At 33.8% G+C, this 23405-nt stretch overlaps 2 long non-coding RNA genes across 2 annotated transcripts; both read right to left on the bottom strand.

Moving 5' to 3' along the window:
• Positions 1–1375: 1375 nt before the first annotated feature.
• On the bottom strand, positions 1376–9554 carry LOC131621931 (uncharacterized). The gene is made up of 2 exons (XR_009289703.1): positions 9448–9554; positions 1376–1575 (listed from the first exon to the last, which is right to left on the bottom strand). It is a non-coding gene; the product is annotated as an uncharacterized LOC131621931 (long non-coding RNA).
• Positions 9555–11954: 2400 nt separating this feature from the next.
• LOC131621930 (uncharacterized) lies at positions 11955–21435 on the bottom strand. Its single transcript, XR_009289702.1, has 2 exons — positions 21329–21435; positions 11955–12154 (listed from the first exon to the last, which is right to left on the bottom strand). It is a non-coding gene; the product is annotated as an uncharacterized LOC131621930 (long non-coding RNA).
• Between the last annotated feature and the right edge of the window lie 1970 nt (positions 21436–23405).

Below are 23405 nucleotides of genomic sequence, written 5' to 3'. Positions count from 1 at the left end.
TGAAATTCCTCTCATACTCCATTGAATGTATTTGTTACTATTATTTCTTCAAATTTTGCAACTTGACCCTCATATTTTTCAAAATTACACAATTGACCCCAAAAAAATTTTAAAAATTGCAAATTGGTCCTTAATAATTTTTAAAATTTACAATTATGTCCTTCAAATTTTTAAAAATTGCAAATTGGTCCCTAGTTTTCAATTTTAAATTTGGTTCAAAAATTTTAATTTTATAAATGACCCCAAAAATCTAACAAGGAATTATCTTAATACTCATTCCAAACAAAATAATTTAAAAATGAATAAATTTCAATTGAATCATTTGAATTGCTTTGAATTTTAAATGCCTTTAAAATTTCCAATTATCTCATCCAAACACACTTAACCTTCTTCGTGAAATGCTTCATCCATACATACTCTTAACCTTCTTCGTGATAGCTCCAAGCTTTTCCATCCATATGATCTTTTGGAAATTTTGACTTCACTGAAAATTTCTTGAAAAATATGTATGCATGTTAGGTCCAAGCTTTTTGGTGGCCTGGGTGATTGTAACAGGATTTTAGTATGGTATGCTGTTGATTAACTGTCGAGTTGTCCTTTAACTATTAGTTTTTGTTGTACTCAAGTTTCCTTCATAAATTGCTAGGTATAACCTTGTGAATGTTCTATCATTTTGAACATTCGAGACCTAGATTTTACATAATCTGCATACCCGCTTCTCTTTATTTTACAAATCAACATACTTTGGTGCTATTAGTTTAGCACTCTTGCGCGCGCGCGTGTATATATATATATATATATATATATATATATATATATATATATATATATATATATATATATATATATATATATATATATATATATATATATATATATATTATCACATATCAACATGACCTCTATGTAATTAAACATTGAAGTCTCTCATTCAGGGTGTCAAGTTGATTAAGCGAGTGCATATTTCATTTTTTTTATTACATATTTCACTGTAGCGGAATACTCTTAACAAATTATTTTAGCATTTCATTAATAAAAAAATTTTAACAATTAAACTATATATTTAAAAGTAAATGTGTTTGATAATTTGACACAATTTATTAAAAATAAATTTTTATATTATAGTTTGATAATTTATAATTTATTTTAAGAATGAAGCGCCAAAATAGTTAGTTTTACTTTTATGATGAAGTATATCCTTTTCATATGTAACACCCCATTTCTACCAGACAATTATAATGCGGAAAATATTAGAGTATTTAAAAATTTCTCGACAAACAAATGAGGCGTCACATATTCACTTCATAACAATAAATCACATCATCGCATTTAGCGGATACATAGCACTTTCTTTAATCAATCAACAAATACTCAATACATAATACTTCTCAAAACAGAACAACTTCTTTCATTAGAACATGGCGGAATCATAGTTCTCAATCTTTAAATCAAAAACATCTTATTCAGCTAAGCTAAAACAATAAACAACAACATCATAAATCGACCCCCCGAGTGCTACGTATCAGAGCGACAACCGACTCGATTAACGGCAACTAAATCTTTATACTCGAACACCTGCACGTTACCAATATAAAGGCAACGGCGAACCAGAGAAAAGGGTGAGATATCAAATCATATAATTGAGCGCATGATAAATTGCATATTAGGATCCAGGCATATATAGTCATCACATCGCAAGTATTAATATTGCTATACACTTCATGCTTTCACTAATTCAGAAATCTCACATGCTGTACATCTCACAACAACTCACAACACTTCATATTCACATCAATTATATATATACTTCATTTACTTTGCAAGCCAAGTCACAATTCATCATAAGTATAAATCACAATTCTAATCCTAAAATATCACCGCATATAAGTTATACATCTAGTCACAAAAACATCACATATAAGTCACCCAGATATATACAGTTAATTGCTCTCACAGGTATTGATATCATCATACTATTCATAAAATCATCAATTCACATTTTCACATACTTCCATCATTTAACAAGCCACCAAATACAATCACAATATATTCACAGAACGTCACAACTATGAATCACATAAGACACATGGGACATGACTCATGTATATGCATGTGGTACCAATCGGAGCTTCAGCCCCCGTCACCAATTGCCATTTGGGCCGTCATGTTTGCCATAGTTTTCAGGCCGTCATGTTTGCCATAGTTTTCAGGCCGTCACAGAGTATGCATATGGAATGTGACTCGACAAACAAGACAACACAGCATACTCATCAAAATCACAAATCGTCACGAGGCATAAGCCTATATCACAATCACATTACCATTTATTCGAGGTAATTCACGTCACTATAATATTTCACCTTCATTTAGTCACAAAATCATCATCACAAATATATATAACATCACGTATTACAATTCATCACAAACATCGTCATGTTTCGATACATCGACACAATTATACAACTTCTCATATAAACAAGATCATCACAATTATCATCATGTTTGGCACGTCATCACAAATACACACTTCATCAGTACTATCACAACTATCATCGTAATTGACTAAACCAACGACAACTTGTGAGGGTTCATGCCATAAGGCTAATCACATATGATGCACATTAATAAACATATTGGCAATCACAACATTATTTGCAACAAAGTCATTCAAACCGAAATCACAATTTTTGGTCGGTTCGTAGAGTAATCTCAATATGCTAATTTATCAAGTAAACCGAATCAACTTCAAATTAACATTTAACTAAATTAGATATCATGTTAATTATCAAAACGACATCATTGGCATAACAATATACTCCCTCTGTCCCAAATTATAAGAGAAAATTACTTTTTAGATTCATTGAATAATTAATGTATTTGGTCTATATAAAGACCAGATACATTAATTCTTCAATGAATCTAAAAAGTGATTTTCTCTTATAATTTGGGACGGATGGAGTATTATTCTCAACATAGATATTCCACCAATACACAATTACGGTCAAATTCTCAAAATACTATGATTTACCGATAACCGAATAAATTATCCAAGTCTAAGTATATTTCAATTAATTAGACTTATTAAAATTAATTCAACTATTAATTAAATCAACCCACACTACAAAAAAAAAGGTCTCCTGCCACGCCCAAGAAACCGAGGCTATATGCAAAATAACCGTGGCGTAACGCTGAGGCCACGGTTTGGCCACGGAAATCCAACTGTGGAGTATGCGGCCGTGGCCTAAAGTAAAGTCCACGGTTTTTTGGTATAGACCACGCCTTTTTGACAACCGTGGCTTTTTTAGGCCACGGTTTAGGTAGTTTGATTAAGGCCGCGGTTTGTATTTGCCATGATTACAAAACTGTGGCCATATGGTAAAGCCACGGTTTCAATTTAATGTTTAACATACAGTTTTGGTTCAAGATATAGCCACGGTTTGGTTATGACTACAGATTTAAAATCGTGGTTATATGTTATGGATTCTAAACCATTTATCTTGCCACGGTTTAATATAAATTTAATGTAAATAAATTTAGTGGCTTGTATTAATCCAACACACCAATCACTTGTGCCAATTTTAAAGAATTTAAAATTTGATTACTATAATTTTATGAATACAAATTATTTTATTGTCTACACATCAATGACAATAGCATCAGTATATGATTGACTGTACATTATATATCTAATAAACCTGAACCAAAACTAAATATAAAAACTTGAGTGACAAAGACTTGTTATAAACACTACAAACAGATCATCATCTCTAGAAGTGGTTAATTATAAATCATACTCCATATATGATAATTTTCTTCCTTAATTGTTGGCTTCCTTACGATGCAATCATCATAGAAGCAACTCCAAGTAATTGTAATTGTTTCCTGTTCATGGCATTCCCAGATAGATACCGATCAATGTAGTTTACTGTCAAATACAAATAATCTGGTACAAGTCTATACTCTTCAGCCACCTGCAGTTGGACATAGATATAGATATTTAGTACATATAGAGGTTTCATAATGGATTCAAACAAACATGTTTTCAAAAGTAATGTATCATTTGCATGTGCTCTCAATGGCCAATTGTAATGTACTCCAAATCAAAAAAAATACTAATATCAATTTTGAACAATACATGGATCAAAATTCAGGAACGGGTAAAGTTCACATTACTATATTGAAGTGGTATAAAGAATACGAGATAACTTCAACACATACCACGATACGGATGGTGGTTGACACAGGATAAATCTGTTCCATAATCAAACATTTTGTGATTAGAAAACTAAAAATGTTGAGCAAGTATTCATCTAACATGGTAAATCAAAAGATTGAATTAGATATGCAAAGAAAACTAACGGTATAATTCTTCATTCTCTGGAAAATGGCCCTGCTGCTGAGCACAACACTAATAATGACACTCAAACAGTAAGGACAATATCAGAAGTACTTCTAGCAGCATATGTGGCATCCGCAACACCAATTCCGATATCAGCTCTCTTTAACGCAGGAGCATCGTTCACGCGATCTCCTATCATGCCGCATATATGGTTCCTATCTTGCAGCCTCTTGACAATTTAATATTTGTGTTCTATCACATCATATAAAGAAAAAAGATTAAAATAATTCGACAATCAAGACTTTTGACTAAACCAAAAATCAATGTTAACAAGGAGGACATACCTGGAAATACTCCTGCAAATCCATCGGCCTTTTCAATCAACTCGTCAATAGAATTAACAAATTGAATGAACAAATATGTGAATAAATAGAAAACCCAAAAACCTCCTCAAATCCTTTCTAATGATGATCATACCGATCTCGAGCAGGGTCATACAAACCTCCTCAAATATGCATTAATCCATCCATAATCCTTCTAGAAGCAAAATAAATTACTAACATTTTAAATCACAGAATTAAGTTTATAAACATCTAGTTTACATTTTCAATCAAGTATTAGTATCGAGTATCATTCTATCAAATAATTTTATGAAGTATAATACGAAATCAAAAGAAAATAATTAATTAATCAACAAAATTATTGCGAATGATAGAACCGTGTAATGAAACTTCAAGCGAGCAGCAACACAGTAGCTGCAACATTACAACAAAGAGAAAGTGAGCAATAAACAAGAGCAGAATATTAAAAAACTTATATCTTGTTTGACCTTCAATGAGCTGCTCTTTTTTTCTGTGTATGCAAGAAGCATTTAAGCACAAACATGGCTTAACAGTTGCTGCATGAGTAATTAGTAATGACATAATGAATCATATCTTAACCATATAAGATTTAGTCAATTGAAAGTTGAAATAGCATCATAGATTCACATCCTACCACAAGGGACATTCGAAGCACCTAAGTTTGAGATTCATTGATCTTTCACTCACAAAAACTAGCTCTGTTTCATTATGGCCCCAACCTAGCAAAATAAAAGTAGTTAAATGCTAGTGTAATACTTGTTACTATTGGTAGTTGATTGTCTTCTTTTTTTTCATTTGTTAACTTTCTTTTCCTATTTCTTACATTTTATTCTATAAAGTTCTGAGACTATAAACAATGATAGTTTTTCTTGTAATTTAAGATTGAGTCAATGTTTTTAACATGTATCCTAAACAAGTTATGATTGAATCAATGTAATTTAATACTGAAGTTATGTTCTAGTTAGAATAAGTATCCTAAACAAGTCTAACTTAAATATGGAATCAAAATCTAATTAAAAAGCTAAATGAAGATTTCTCCAATAATTAGCAAGGTTCCAAAGCAAACTACCATCCTAAGAATCTCTATGTATATATTCATATTGATAATGAAATGATTCTCCACAAACAATGCGAAACAACACAATCTTTCAATGCAATAGGTGTACATATATGTCATAAAGACATCATTGCCATAACTAACAGGTAAGATAAGAATAAGATGAGAATATAATAATTTGGAGAATAAGCCTAGACAATACACCTACAGATGAAAATAAAAGTTCTTGAAGAGTTAAAAGATAAATGAAGAGTTATAATGTGTTCTACCACAGAAGTTATATATTAGCTCCATTTGACTTTGGCAATACTTCTATACAAAGAAATTTACAAATAACATTAAAATGGATCTTTTTCTTTTTCACAATATTAATTGACAAATAACAATCATGCAGCAGCCGTGCAGCCCGTGCTTAGTTTTTTTCAAAGTAAGCATATAACTGTGGTAAGCATGAATAGTTCTTCCACCAAATGCAGCAACAGTAAATGCTGATTATCACGATATCAGCATCAAATATCATCGCACAGCTGCTCTGCTTTAACCCAAGAGAATCACAAGTAGACCAGTCAATAATGACATAATTTTCACAAGACATTAAGGGTCACCAAAGGTAGTGAAAAAATGAATGAACTGAAGGACCATAATCATTGGAAAACTTTCTAGTTTTGCAAAACCATTCTAATCTCTTGAGAGAATTTTAAGGACCTAGCATTAGTACTACAAGGTTGATTTCAGTATAAATTAAAGTAAGAGTTGGGAACTTTCCAACTGTGTCATAAATTTATGCTAAAAGATTTATGACAAGAAAATTGCAATTTGGGATTTATATGGAACAAGCATTATACAATATGATTAAGTCATCTATAATTATTAACATGCTTCGTTGAACTTGCAAGTAAAAGAGATAAAAGTGAAAAATCAAACAAGTTTAGTAAAGAGATTATAATAAACATTAGCAAAGAACAATAATGATCATAAGCATTTGCGAAGAGCTCCTGGGAATTTAATGATTTAAACAGCCATCTCTCCACTATATAATAATTTACAAAGACTTCCGCATATTTCACTCGGGTTATATATGGTTAAAGAGAAAACTTAAACAGAGGGTTTTACCTACCTATAAGCATTAGCAAATATGTGAAATAAATAAAGGCATAATTACAACAGTCAAATCTGTTGTGAAGATTTAACGAAGATGGTGGTGGCTCTGTGTGGAAGAATCAATACTAAATTTTCAAATAAAAGGGACTAGGGTACAAAAATTACTTGTGTGATTTAGATAGATTAACAACACACCTTGCTTGAATGAACAACAGAAAACAGATCAAGTTTGGTAAAGATTCCTAAAACAGCCAAACAAGTACTCATTCCTCAAATTTAAAGCCACATCTTCCACATCACCTTCATGTACCTAACAAACAATCACACAATAGATATTATAGAACAGAGAAAGAGACATTGTAGATCTGTATTAACGAAGTAGATTGAAGAAGAACCTCATAGATCTGAAAGAGCAGTAATTCACATATTGATAAGGATAACGAAATCTAGAGCGTAAACCACAGAGTTGGAGAGGAAGACGCGGATCCAAATGGGGTGATGGCTGGCCGGAGCGATTGAGTCGTCGGAGGGAGTATTGCGGCCAGATCTGTTGGAGAGGAAGACACGCGTGGTGTTGAATCGGTGAAGCGTTGGTGTGCGAGTGGTTCGTCGATGAACTGGCGCTGATGACGGAAGCAGGCAACGGCGGAACAACGTCAGAGATTCGAGAATGTGCGGTTTCGGCTGAAGGTGAGAAAGAACTAGGGTTTCTGGTGAGAGAGAAGGGACGAAGGTTTTGGGAGAGAAAGAAGGGAAAATGTTTTGTGAGGAATTGGAGAGGAAAAATTATTTTAGTTACATTTTCAATGTTTTTTTCATTTTTTAATTAAAAAAATTAGAAAAGAAAATAATTAGAGGGAAACTTAAAAAAATAGGGGGAAATTTTGGCGGGGTAAAATTTTTTGGGCTTGAGCTATAGTTTATAGTCAAAATTATAAGGCCACGATTTTTCTTTTGCGGCTAAAAATATCTGTAGTTGTCTAACCGTGGCAATTGAAGGAAAGACCACAGTTTCACACTCCGGATTCAATATTTTATAACATACGTCTACGCTTTGATAACCATGGCCAAATCATATATGTGGCCACAGTTTCTGAGCTGTGGACAATTTTAGCGTGGCCGTAGGCCAAATTTCTAGTAGTGCCATTAATAGTCATATTATATTAATTCCAATTCAATATTCTATTTTCAATTATTTTCATTTCATAAATCATTTCTCATATATTAGCTATTATATATAAATTGAAGTAGTAGAATCCTATTAACTCACCAAACAATAGCCATAGCCAGTATATATAGTTTTCACCAAAGACATATACATTAACTAAAACAAGTAGTAATGAGTTATCTAGATGTTAAAGATAAACATTAATTAGATTTAAATAATTAAACCCATGTCACATACTATCTATAATTGTTATATATATATATATATATATATATATATATATATATATATATATATATATATATATATATATATATATATATATATATATATATAAAAGTAATGGATATTATAAAAATAATCAAATAGTAAGAACATTGAAACGTTGAAGCGTGGAGTGGACTGCACTATAAACCTCTTTCCATGGGTGAATAACATATTACTTTATTAATAAATCCTAGTTTTCAAATAGCAAATAAAATTAACACATCACAATGATAAATCTATACCCAAAACCACCTATAATCCATCATATTCTATTCCTAGAGTGTGTCAATTTCTATCACAAAACCAACATTTATTAAAAAATATATATATATTTAAACCAAACACAATTTCGATCGATTCGTAAAATATCACAATTTCAACAAAATAACATCACCACGTTAATCTACTAATTAAACTTAGCTACCACGTGAATTTTCATCAAATTTCGGATAACTAATTATACCGCATAATTCGTCTATTTCGGTCAAACGGGACTGTTTTATATTATTAGTTCTATATACAATAATGTTATACACTTACTATTGTTTCTAGTTATATAAATTACTACTGAGTTATTTATATAATTTCTTTACCAATGTAACACATATTCATGAATATTACTAGAACAAAATAGAATAATGAAACAGTGGGACAAGGCAAAGGAAACAATTCCATACCAGACAAAAACACAGTAAACCGAAATAATGAAGGGAACAATGCAAGACATCTATCCCCAATTAATTTTGCTTCTTATGACTTACTAGTAAAACAACAAAAATGGAAGCAGCCTAACATGGAAGAGTGCCGCTAGGCACCCCCTTAATAGACTTTGGTTGTTGTCAGTCAAAGGCCTCATTGCTGGCCGTCAAGGGACTGGTACCATTACCCTCGTTTTCTATTCATTTCCACACAAAATCTTAATCAAGTAACAGTAACAGTACCAAATATCACTATTACCTAATTCCTTCAATCGAACAGCAACATGTACAACGACAATCATAGGAGGCAGCATCTTAACTTCATATTACTCATAGTATAAATTTCAGTTTTTCCAGCAACGATTAACACAAGATAATGCAATAAATCTACACACCTAATTCCTCTCATACAAAGTTTCATAAGCCCCATTATAGGAAGAGAACCCCACCCTTACCTTATTCAATGTGAAGCTTCCGATTGCACTTTCGGTTGGGCACCATGAATGGACATCTTCAAGCTCATTCCTCTTCTCCAAGACTTGCCTCTTTCTCTTCAAATTTGTTTTCTCCCAAATGACAACACTACTCTTCCTCATCTCTAAAACCCTAGTTTGTTCTTTGCAATTGGGCTTGGCCTTCACACTATTTTTCACAAACCAACTTAGGCCCAATAAAATATATAACTCAAATAATCAATTATATCACCTTTAATTAATATTCCAACAATATAATAAATTCCGACTTGTAAATAATATTATTCTTAATATTATTTTCCGACTTCAATTTAATAATTCCAAATGTGCCCTTAAATAACACCGACAATCCAAATTCGACCAATATATCATATTTCCGGTCTAATCTTAATTACTCAGAAAATTCCCAAAACTTCAAATATTATTCCAATAATATTTCTAATACTGAAAATATCAAAACTCATGATTAAATATCAATCCGCTATCCCGAATTAATACCAACTAAATCGTCTCAAAAATACGAAAACTTCACTAAACACTCCGAACGTCTAGATTAAGCGAATAATCAAATTTCCGGGCGTTACAACTCTCCCCACTTAGAATATATTCGTCCTCGAAAATCTACTTGACAACACCATCGTAACCAAATCTCATATTCAATTCTCAAATATCCAAATCGAGTTTGGTAACACTTCAATCACTACTTCTTCGGCACAACAACGATTCCACAAGAACACAAACACATTACTATTCTTACCAGATTCACAATAATCTACGACCCAATGCAACATCTGGCTCATCGCAATTATTCCAACAATCTATCAATCCAAACATCAAGATAACTCCACATCACCGACTTCTGACATATAGTCCTTCACTCCTTACAAGTCGTATAACAATAGTGCAACGCAATGCTTCCGCTGCGCAACTCTGATAATTCTTCTTTAAGTCACTGCCTTGGTAAAACTCCGTCAACTGTATGGTTCACAAATTTTTAATCCAATGCAGACTTTCCTTAATACTCATTTTTACATCGTGTTTTCACTGTTACTTCCAAATCTTTCCCTTGCGACATGCGCTTGTAAAATACTCACTACTCCGAATTGTTCATTTCGTCAAACTCTTACTCCACCACTCCTATTATCAAGTTACACAAACTGGTGAGCGACTACCTTCGCAATGTAACATCAATATTCTTTCTCTACTATTAAGATAGCAAGACAGATCTATAACACTCAGTACGATTGTCATCTACCATTAACAATGGATTGAGGGTGATCAGCTCCCCAATTTGTCAATTAGTATTCAACAACCATAGTGGAGTATAAATCGTCGTTACTTCGTAATAGCGCCATCTCCAAATTTTCACTCAAATCCATTAACACGTCATAATCCAATGATTCACCTTGGGTTTTTACAATACCAACAACTTCCTACTCGTTATATCTTGTCGATGAGACACCAACGTCCAAGCATATTACAAAATCTGCTTCGTAGTCACTTAGCATCACACAATCGTCAAACGTCTTTCCATCTCCAAAATTACTTCTATACTCGTACTTCACAATTCATCTCATTATCTTTCTGACGCTTCAAACGGAGCTCAAATCGGATATCCGGAACTCAAGTTATGAATTTTTTAAAGTTTCACAATGATTCTAAATTTTCTGTGACTTGCTTACGGAGATCCTACTCCGAAACTCACTTTTCTTTGACTCAAACACATCCCAAACATCCTCTAGCATAACTCCTTATAACTCGAGAGATGCATTCTCTCATCGAAATTCCAGTCTTGATATCACGGAGACAACAATTCTTTTTACAATCTACGTGCGTTCTCGAGTTTCCAACTCAAACTCGCGATTCACAACTCCAAGCATCGACCACATCTAACAGTTACTTATGCGAGTGCAACATAAAGCCCACTGCAATTTCATTACTCTATCACTTTTCAAACATCGGCATTTCACACAAAGGTTACCTACATCGACAACTTCACAATCCTCCATCATGCTGAACATCACAGCTCTCTAAATTCCGTCTCTCAAAATCATTCTTAACTTCACGTCATCTTCGAATCCAGATAACCTCCAAAACTCTCAACAACGCTTGCACCGACGCTTGTCGACAGCATACCAGACTATTTCTTACAACAGAAACCCCTTCGAGATGCAAGGCTTCTCCCCCACTTATCGTCAAACCAATTCCTGAAATCAAAACAAACAAGTACCGACAGTGTTCACACACTCGTCGCGTACCAAGGGATAAACAACAATTAGACAACATTGGTCGGACAGACCGACCTGCTCTGATACCACTAATGTAACACCCCATTTCTACCCGGCAATTATAATGCGGAAAATATTAGAGTATTTAAAAATTTCTCGACAAACAAATGAGGCGTCACATATTCACTTCATAACAATAAATCACATCATCGCATTTAGCGGATACATAGCACTTTCTTTAATCAATCAACAAATACTCAATACATAATACTTCTCAAAACAGAACAACTTCTTTCATTAGAACATGGCGGAATCATAGTTCTCAATCTTTAAATCAAAAACATCTTATTCAGCTAAGCTAAAACAATAAACAACAACATCATAAATCGACCCCCCGAGTGCTACGTATCAGAGCGACAACCGACTCGATTAACGGCAACTAAATCTTTATACTCGAACACCTGCACGTTACCAATATAAAGGCAACGGCGAACCAGAGAAAAGGGTGAGATATCAAATCATATAATTGAGCGCATGATAAATTGCATATTAGGATCCAGGCATATATAGTCATCACATCGCAAGTATTAATATTGTTATACACTTCATGCTTTCACTAATTCAGAAATCTCACATGCTGTACATCTCACAACAACTCACAACACTTCATATTCACATCAATTATATATATACTTCATTTACTTTGCAAGCCAAGTCACAATTCATCATAAGTATAAATCACAATTCTAATCCTAAAACATCACCGCATATAAGTTATACATCTAGTCACAAAAACATCACATATAAGTCACCCAGATATATACAGTTAATTTCTCTCACAGGTATTGATATCATCATACTATTCTGATAAGTGCCAAAATGTACTTATTTTGAGTATGTAAATAGTGGCACTTATCGATACTTTTGTTAATACTGTTTGAATAATTCCCCGTTTTGTGTATAAATACGTATACTTTGTAAATAGTTATATTTTCATATACTTTTATACCATTTGATAGTTTTTCCTTTGTTTTTATAGGTATTAATGCTTATTGGAGCCTTGAGGAATAAAGTGTCAAAGGCACGGCTTCGATTTCGCAGTTTTGGTGCAAGCCCGCTTAGCCACCATCAAGCGGACTTCCAAAGACTCAAAATAAGGATGACCAAAATCATCATTTTGGTTTCCACTCATTCATTATTGGATAGAGCATTGAATAAGCTTTCCAACGCTTCGAACCGGGCGCAATTCGGAGTTACGGTTCTCGAGTTATGGCGAAAACAAAATCTGATTTTTAGCAGACTCCGCTAAGCGGAGGGGGTCCGCTGAGCGGAGCTCCAGCGGAGCAAATCAGCGTCCGGAAGCAATTTTGAGTCCGCTGAGCGGAGGGGGTCCGCTAAGCGGACTTGCTAAAACAGCAGCTCGTTAAAAGGGGCCAAAATCACATTTTTAGGTCATGGGTTGGGTATTTTTGAGTCCCAACACCATCAACTTCATTCTTAGAGTAGAATTTGCTTAGAAAACAACTTCGGAGGTTGCATAATGATGATCGGGAGTGGATTGAGCGTCGAACGGAGCTGACAAACCGGGAGATCTTCGGTTCATTTCTCTTCTTCTTTGTGTATTTCTCTTTGGTTGGGTTTGTTTGTATATTTACTTGAATCTTATGTATATTTACCGATTATAATGTTATATTTAACTTGCTTTACGAATCTGTGTTGATGTTATCCTGGATTTTTGCTCTATGCTGGGGATTTGGGTTGCTTTAGAGATAAACTTCTTGAATCCTTATCTAGGATGATAATCTGTTGGTTCTGAACTCTAGAGATAGATTTAGATCTAGCATTCACCGTGGATATCTATACTTAATGCTTTCGTGTTTGAGCGGCGCGCGAGAGATCGCCGACGCGAGAATACGGATGTTCTCGCAGCTTCGCGTTAGAGATAACCTTAGTTGTGAGATGATCTCGTTTGTGCTCCAGAGATGGACGCTTATGTGAGAGATACGTGATGACATAGATGAGTATCGTAGGTTGAGTATAACGGGTTGGTAAGTGTATGTTTGTGAAGAGTGGATATATTTACATTCAAACCCAAGCTCGAAATCGTAGAAACTGTTGAATGGCATCTCTCCATCTCTGAGGACGATAATTCCCGGATCAATATTTCCAAATCTTCTTTGTTGCTTGCCCTATACTGCATTCAACAAAATGGTACCGTTGCCGGGGATGGTTGTGGATTGCATCGCAATAGTTTTCATGGTTTTGAGCTTTGTATATATCGTATATATTGTATAGTTTCACTTGTATATATACCTACTTGTACATGTTTACTTGTTTATGTCCACCATATAGTTTTACTTGTATATGTTACATACAAGTATACTTTTGTTGGTGAATGTTGGTGAAACATGTTGATCTCGGATTAGCTCTTTACTTACAAATCTTCACTTTTCAACTCGTGCATCCAACATTCACCAACTTTCTCTTTGTGTATGTTAATAGTTATATGTGTTTTATGTTTGTATATATGTGTTTGTTCATGTACATATTTGTATACTTGTGTTTTTCTTTATGTTCGTTTAATCATTGTCTATATTTGTACCTGTAACGTTTGTTAAGTGGTTGGTTAGACACTTTCTTTAGGCTTGTGCGGTGAGACGTCACCATGGCATGACGGAAGGAAGCTACTTTCCAAACACCAAAACAATAAAGGCGTCGAGCTAACGACGTAAAACAAGCGCTTGTTGGGAGGCACCCCAACGGTTGTAAAGTTTTGTTTATTTTTATGTTTAAGAGGAATTTAGGTGAAGTGGTGAGTGATTAGAACAGCTGGTGCAGTTCTGAATTTTCTGAGTTTTACTGTGTCCGCTAAGCGGAGCAGATCTCGCTAAGCGAGCATAGCATAATTTTGTTTTCATGCTTTGTACCAGTGGGGCTCCTATTCCACCTGGTTCACTCTTTTTCCCACTTTCACCAAGGCTAATTAGTAGTATATATTAGTTTTGTTTTTCTAATTCTTTTGTTGGTTGTTTGTACTTAAATTTTGTCGGTAATTCGAAGATTTTTGAGGTGATTTTCCAAAGCTTGAGTGTTTCAACTTGTGGATGTATGGTAGGATATTGTTTTTAAAGTCGTATCATTCAAGGTACTCATTTATCGCTTTCTATAGCATAAGATGTTTAGGAAACTTTTCATTTGTACAATTACCATACCATTCATTCTTTTGCATTACTTGCTTGTTGATTGAATCACTTTAGTTCCCAAACCATAAATGTAAGGAAGCTTTCCATTGTTTACATATGCTGGAGGCCACAATCTTTGTTTTAACTGGATTTTATTATGCTTAATCTTTTGTTTATGTTGATTTTATGAAAGCATGAAAACGATCAAGGCATTTTGTTTCATTTTGAGCACAACCACCATAACCAAATAGTCAATTCACCTTGTGAGTGTGTGATCATTTGTTAACCCTTTTGAACCTTTTTGTCAATGTCCATGTTGTTTTTGCTAAATACTTATCTTTGAGTGTTTAGTTCTCATTTTTGCATGGATGATTGATTCTTTGTTTTCTTGAACCCTCAACCATGATTTTTGGTATGAATTTTTACCTTGCCTTAGAAGTAGGGAGTATTCATATGATGGTATGGTTGAATTCAAGTTGGGGAGAAAATGGTTGCTACTTATTTGGTTGTTGCTATGAGGTTGAAAAAAAGAAGAAAAAAATGTGAAAAGAAAAGAAAAAGAAAAAAAAAAGGAGAAAAAAGTTTTGAAAAACAAAAAGAAAAGAGAAGTGAATAATTGTGCTAATAAGTATTGTGATTGGTTTGAGAAACTTGTGGTTATGAAAGAAGTTTAATCGAGGTTTTGTTGTTTGAATCTTTGGTGGATGATCACTCCCTTAGGTTTAGGCAAGTTTTTGTTCCGATTAGCCTTAGGACATATCCCTTGTTTGTTAACCAAGCCACATTACAACCTTGAAAAGTCCTTGTGATTCTTGCTTTTGTATCTTCAATGTGATTTTTGGATGAATGCATAATTTAATCTTTTGTTTGCAAGATTGTTGGATGAGTGTTAAAAGTCCTTCACCTTTGTGTGTTCTTCATCCATTGATGAATTTTTGCTAGGTGTGATTCATGATGTGAGCATGTATTGTGTTAGAATGTTTTGTATGCTTTTTGTGCTTAGGATTAGTTTCATTTTCATGTTGTCGTTGTAGTATAGTGGTAAGTATTTACTTTGTTTATACGTTTTTGTATTGAGCCATACATTTGTTTTTGGTTTTCAAAACTTGTTGATTCACAATTCTTTGGTTTATTACTTTCAATTCTTTGATTTATTTGACATTGTTTGAGGACAAACAAAGTTTCAAGTTGGGGAGAGTTTGATAAGTGCCAAAATGTACTTATTTTGAGTACGTAAATAGTGGCACTTATCGATACTTTTGTTAATACTGTTTGAATAATTCCCCGTTTTGTGTATAAATACGTATACTTTGTAAATAGTTATATTTTCATATACTTTTATACCATTTGATAGTTTTTCCTTTGTTTTTATAGGTATTCATGCTTATTGGAGCCTTGAGGAATAAAGTGTCAAAGGCACGGCTTCGATTTCGCAATTTTGGTGCAAGCCCGCTTAGCCACCATCAAGCGGACTTCCAAAGACTCAAAATAAGGATGACCAAAATCATCATTTTGGTTTCCACTCATTCATTATTGGATAGAGCATTGAATAAGCTTTCCAACGCTTCGAACCGGGCGCAATTCGGAGTTACGGTTCTAGAGTTATGGCGAAAACAAAATCTGATTTTTAGCAGACTCCGCTAAGCGGAGGGGGTCCGCTGAGCGGAGCTCCAGCGGAGCAAATCAGCGTCCGGAAGCAATTTTGAGTCCGCTGAGCGGAGGGGGTCCGCTAAGCGGACCTGCTAAGACAACAGCTCGTTAAAAGGGGCCAAAATCACATTTTTAGGTCATGGGTTGGGTATTTTTGAGTCCCAACACCATCAACTTCATTCTTAGAGTAAAATTGGCTTAGAAAACAACTTCGGAGGTTGCATAAGGATGATCAGGAGTGGATTGAGCGTCGAACGGAGCTGACAAACCGGGAGATCTTCGGTTCATTTCTTTTCTTCTTTGTGTATTTCTCTTTGGTTGGGTTTGTTTGTATATTTACTTGAATCTTATGTATATTTACCGATTATATTGTTATGTTTAACTTGCTTTACAAATCTGTGTTGATGTTATCCTGGATTTTTGCTCTATGTTGGGGATTTGGGGTGCTTTAGAAATAAACTTCTTGAATCCTTATCTAGGATGATAATCTGTTGGTTCTGAACTCTAGAGATAGATTTAGATCTAGCATTCACTGTGGATATCTATACTTAATGCTTTCGTGTTTGAGCGGCGCGCGAGAGATCGCCGACGCGAGAATACGGATGTTCTCGCAGCTTCGCGTTAGAGATAACCTTAGTTGTGAGATGATCTCGTTTGTGCTCCAGAGATGGACGCTTATGTGAGAGATACGTGATGACATAGATGAGTATCGTAGGTTGAGTATAACGGGTTGGTAAGTGTATGTTTGTGAAGAGTGGATATATTTACATTCCTGATAAGTTATTTCTCTTCTAAGAATGTGTTTATTCTTTTCCTGTCTATATCTTTGTTTACTTTTTGCTCATTCAATCTAAAGTTCGAAACCGTAGAAACTGTTGAATGGCATCTCTCCATCTTTGTGGACGATAATTCCTGGATCAATATTTCCAAATCTTGTTTGTTGCTTGCCCTATACTGCATTCAACATATTCATAAAATCATCAATTCACATTTTCACATACTTCCATCATTTAACAAGCCACCAAATACAATCACAATATATTCACAGAACGTCACAACTATGAATCACATAAGACACATGGGACATGACTCATGTATATGCATGTGGTACCAATCGGAGCTTCAGCCCCCGTCACCAATTGCCATTTGGGCCGTCATGTTTGCCATAGTTTTCAGGCCGTCATGTTTGCCATAGTTTTCAGGCCGTCACAGAGTATGCATATGGAATGTGACTCGACAAACAAGACAACACATCATACTTATCAAAATCACAAATCGTCACGAGGCATAAGCCTATATCACAATCACATTACCATTTATTCGAGGTAATTCACGTCACTATAATATTTCACCTTCATTTAGTCACAAAATCATCATCACAAATATATATAACATCACGTATTACAATTCATCACAAACATCGTCATGTTTCGATACATCGACACAATTATACAACTTCTCATATAAACAAGATCATCACAATTATCATCATGTTTGGCACGTCATCACAAATACACACTTCATCAGTACTATCACAACTATCATCGTAATTGACTAAACCAACGACAACTTGTGAGGGTTCATGCCATAAGGCTAATCACATATGATGCACATTAATAAACATATTGGCAATCACAACATTATTTGCAACAAAGTCATTCAAACCGAAATCACAATTTTTGGTCGGTTCGTAGAGTAATCTCAATATGCTAATTTATCAAGTAAACCGAATCAACTTCAAATTAACATTTAACTAAATTAGATATCATGTTAATTATCAAAACGACATCATTGGCATAACAATATACTCCCTCTGTCCCAAATTATAAGAGAAAATTACTTTTTAGATTCATTGAATAATTAATGTATTTGGTCTATATAAAGACCAGATACATTAATTCTTCAATGAATCTAAAAAGTGATTTTCTCTTATAATTTGGGACGGAGGGAGTATTATTCTCAACATAGATATTCCACCAATACACAATTACGGTCAAATTCTCAAAATACTATGATTTACCGATAACCGAATAAATTATCTAAGTCTAAGTATATTTCAATTAATTAGACTTATTAAAATTAATTCAACTATTAATTAAATCAACCCATTAATAGTCATATTATATTAATTCCAATTCAATATTCTATTTTCAATTATTTTCATTTCATAAATCATTTCTCATATATTAGCTATTATATATAAATTGAAGTAGTAGAATCCTATTAACTCACCAAACAATAGCCAGTATATATAGTTTTCACCAAAGACATATACATTAACTAAAACAAGTAGTAATGAGTTATCTAGATGTTAAAGATAAACATTAATTAGATTTAAATAATTAAACCCATGTCACATACTATCTATAATTGTTATATATATATATATATATATATATATATATATATATATATATATATATATATATATATATATATATATATATATATATATATATATATATATGCATGTGGTACCAATCGGAGCTTCAGCCCCCGTCACCAATTGCCATTTGGACCGTCATGTTTGCCATAGTTTTCAGGCCGTCATGTTTGCCATAGTTTTCAGGCCGTCACAGAGTATGCATATGGAATGTGACTCGACAAACAAGACAACACAACATACTCATCAAAATCACAAATCGTCACGAGGCATAAGCCTATATCACAATCACATTACCATTTATTCGAGGTAATTCACGTCACTATAATATTTCACCTTCATTTAGTCACAAAATCATCATCACAAATATATATAACATCACGTATTAAAATTCATCACAAACATCGTCATGTTTCGATACATCGACACAATTATACAACTTCTCATATAAACAAGATCATCACAATTATCATCATGTTTGGCACGTCATCACAAATACACACTTCATCAGTACTATCACAACTATCATCGTAATTGACTAAACCAACGACAACTCGTTAGGGTTCATGCCATAAGGCTAATCACATATGATGCACATTAATAAACATATTGGCAATCGCAACATTATTTGCAACAAAGTCATTCAAACCGAAATCACAATTTTCGGTCGGTTCGTAGAGTAATCTCAACATGCTAATTTATCAAGTAAACCGAATCAACTTCAAATTAACATTTAACTAAATTAGATATCATGTTAATTATCAAAACGACATCATTGGCATCACAACATATTATTCTCAACATAGATATTCCACCAATACACAATTACGGTTAAATTCTCAAAATACTATGATTTACCGATAACCGAATAAATTATCCAAGTCTAAGTATATTTCAATTAATTAGACTTATTAAAATTAATTCAACTATTAATTAAATCAACCCATTAATAGTCATATTATATTAATTCCAATTCAATATTCTATTTTCAATTATTTTCATTTCATAAATCATTTCTCATATATTAGCTATTATATATAAATTGAAGTAGTAGAATCCTATTAACTCACCAAACAATAGCCAGTATATATAGTTTTCACCAAAGACATATACATTAACTAAAACAACTAGTAATGAGTTATCTAGATGTTAAATATAAACATTAACTAGATTTAAATAATTAAACCCATGTCACATACTATCTATAATTGTTATATATATATATATATATATATATATATATATATATATATATATATATATATATATATATATATATATATATATATATATATATATATATATATATATATATATATATATATATATATTAAAAGTAATGGATATTATAAAAATAATCAAATAGTAAGAACATTGAAACGTTGAAGCGTGGAGTGGACTGCACTATAAACCTCTTTCCATGGGTGAATAACATATTACTTTATTAATAAATCCTAGTTTTCAAATAGTAAATAAAATTAACACATCACAATGATAAATCTATACCCAAAACCACCTATAATCCATCATATTCTATTCCTAGAGTGTGTCAATTTCTATCACAAAACCAACATTTATTAAAAAATATATATATATATATATATATATTTAAACCAAACACAATTTCGATCGATTCGTAAAATATCACAATTTCAACAAAATAACATCACCACGTTAATCTACTAATTAAACTTAGCTACCACGTGAATTTTCATCAAATTCCAGATAACTAATTATACCGCTTAATTCGTCTCTTTCGGTCAAACGAGACTGTTTTATATTATTAGTTCTATATTCACTAATGTTATACACTTACTATTGTTTCTAGTTATATAAATTACTACTGAGTTATTTATATAATTTCTTTACCAATGTAACACATATTCATGAATATTACAACAAAATAGAATAATGAAACTGTGGGACAAGGCAAAGGAAACAATTCCATACCAGACAAAAACAGAGTAAACCGAAATAATGAAGGGAACAATGCAAGACATCCATCCCCAATTAATTTTGCTTCTTATGACTTACTAGCAAAACAACAAAAATGGAAGCAGCCTAACATGGAAGAGTGCCGCTAGGCACCCCCTTAATAGACTTTGGTTGTTGTCAGTCAAAGGCCTCATTGCTGGCCGTCAAGGGACTGGTACCATTACCCTCGTTTTCTATTCATTTCCACACAAAATCTTAATCAAGTAACAGTACCAAATATCACTATTACCTAATTCCTTCAATCGAACAGCAACATGTACAACGACAATCATAGGAGGCAGCATCTTAACTTCATATTACTCATAGTATAAATTTCAGTTTTTCCAGCAACGATTAACACAAGATAATGCAATAAATCTACACACTCAATTCCTCTCATACAAAGTTTCATAAGCCCCATTATAGGAAGAGAACCCCACCCTTACCTTATTCAATGTGAAGCTTCCGATTGCACTTTCGGTTGGGCACCATGAATGGACATCTTCAAGCTCATTCCTCTTCTCCAAGACTTGCCTCTTTCTCTTCAAATTTGTTTTCTCCCAAATGACAACTGTAACACCCTTCTAAACCCCGCGGAATTTAACATTAAAATCAGAGTAAAACATGAAGAAGAGTATTACAACGCCAACAAAATAAACAATATTCATGTCATGCCATAAAGGAACGATAAACCAAAAATTATTCAGGTAGCATGTTAACACAGCGGAATATCCTTAACAACTGAATAATCAAACATCTGGAGTCGAAGACTCATAATTCAACCACAAACCATAAACAAAACAGAAGTTTATCAGCCAATTCTAAAATAACGTTCCCGGTGTTACACGACCAGAGCATGACACTGACCCAACTGACTCTAACGAACTACTTGACGAGCTAATCCTCACCAAGTACACAAGCTACTCCTCAATCTGAAAAATAACAACAGTAAGGGTGAGTTTCATTCGCATTAACAAATGTTATAGGTATATAAACAATGCAACTTCATCCATACATTATGCACCCAAATCAATTATATTCAGATAATATAGCAACATTCATGCCAAATACACACAAATCATAACATTGGACAACTTCCATTCATGTTACAATTATACACATCAACCTAATGCAATGCAACTAAATGCATGTGGTACCAAACATGGGATAACCCATCTCACCGATCCACCACCATAAAGATTCGGCTACTTCTCTCACCAATTCCACACAATGGGAATTAGCTACCGCTGTCCCACCACCATAAGGGATACAGCCCACAACATGATTATGAAATGCATGCATCACATACCGCATGCTAATCATCAACACCAAACAACTGAACAGTCATAATCATCAACCAATGCAATAACGACATAATCCACCATAACCAATCAAATCAAGTGTTTAGATCAAATTCGAGTCACAACTCAAACACTATTTCATTGCATATCTCACTGAATTAGTCTCTCTATGTTCGAAACGGCACATCAAACAGACTAACAGTTAAAAAGTTATACATCGTTAAACTTTAACAAAAAAATCCAAACAGCACAGCACGCGGCGCCAACATCCACACGCGGCGCGAAACGAGGAAAAGTTACGCCTTCGCGGCGCCAACACCTACACGCGGCGCGACGCGAGGAAAAAGTTACGCCTTCGCGGCGCCAACACAGGTACGCGGCGCGACCTGTGCGTATCAAAACATCTTACCATTCAGTCCACCTGTTCGCGGCGCTACCCTGTGCACGCGGCGCGAACCGGTGATTTCAGAAATCCCAACCTGCAGAAAACAGCATTCTATGCCTCCCAAACACTCTCAAATCATACCAGTACGAATTTCAGCAGAATAAACCACACATACGACATAAAATGCACGTTTTCACATACTTCTAATCATGTTTAACATCATTGTTCATCACCAATCATCATTCACAACCTAAATTGAATCAAAGTTCTATAAACCCCAAAACCCCAAACCCGACATATAATCCGATTCGAAATCCTAACATACAAATTCCATCGAATCATTCATACATCCCATAATAGAGGTTAATGAGAAGAATCCCCCCTTACCTCGATGTCGAATTCTTGAATGCTCTTCCTCTTCGCACTTGCTCTTCTCCCAATTTCACGTTCAATCTCCTCTGCTCCCTTTTGGTTCTTTTTTCACAAAAATACTCCTCTTTTCTATTTTTATGAAAATATAACTTTATTTTAGAAAAAGGGCTTTTGCAACTGATACACCCCCCAACTGCTACTTACAACACTGGCCCATTAGCCTTATTTCATCCCTATTCCAAAATAATTCCACTTAATTCTAATATTTAATAAAAATTTAATTAAATTAAATAAAGAATTTTATGGGGTGTTACAACCCTCCCCCACTAGAAAAGTTTTCGTCCTCGAAAACATACCTTAGGCAAAGAGTTCTGGGTAGGAGTCCTTCATTTGGCTCTCCAATTCCCATGTAACATTTCCACCGGCTGGTCCTCCCCAAGCTACTCTGACCAACGCTATCTCCTT

Source organism: Vicia villosa, unplaced genomic scaffold (assembly GCF_029867415.1).
Source record: "Vicia villosa cultivar HV-30 ecotype Madison, WI unplaced genomic scaffold, Vvil1.0 ctg.000015F_1_1_1, whole genome shotgun sequence".
NCBI lineage: Eukaryota > Viridiplantae > Streptophyta > Magnoliopsida > Fabales > Fabaceae > Vicia > Vicia villosa.
The sequence above is the reverse complement of the archived record's forward strand: the minus strand, read 5'-3'. Positions and strand labels throughout refer to the sequence as shown.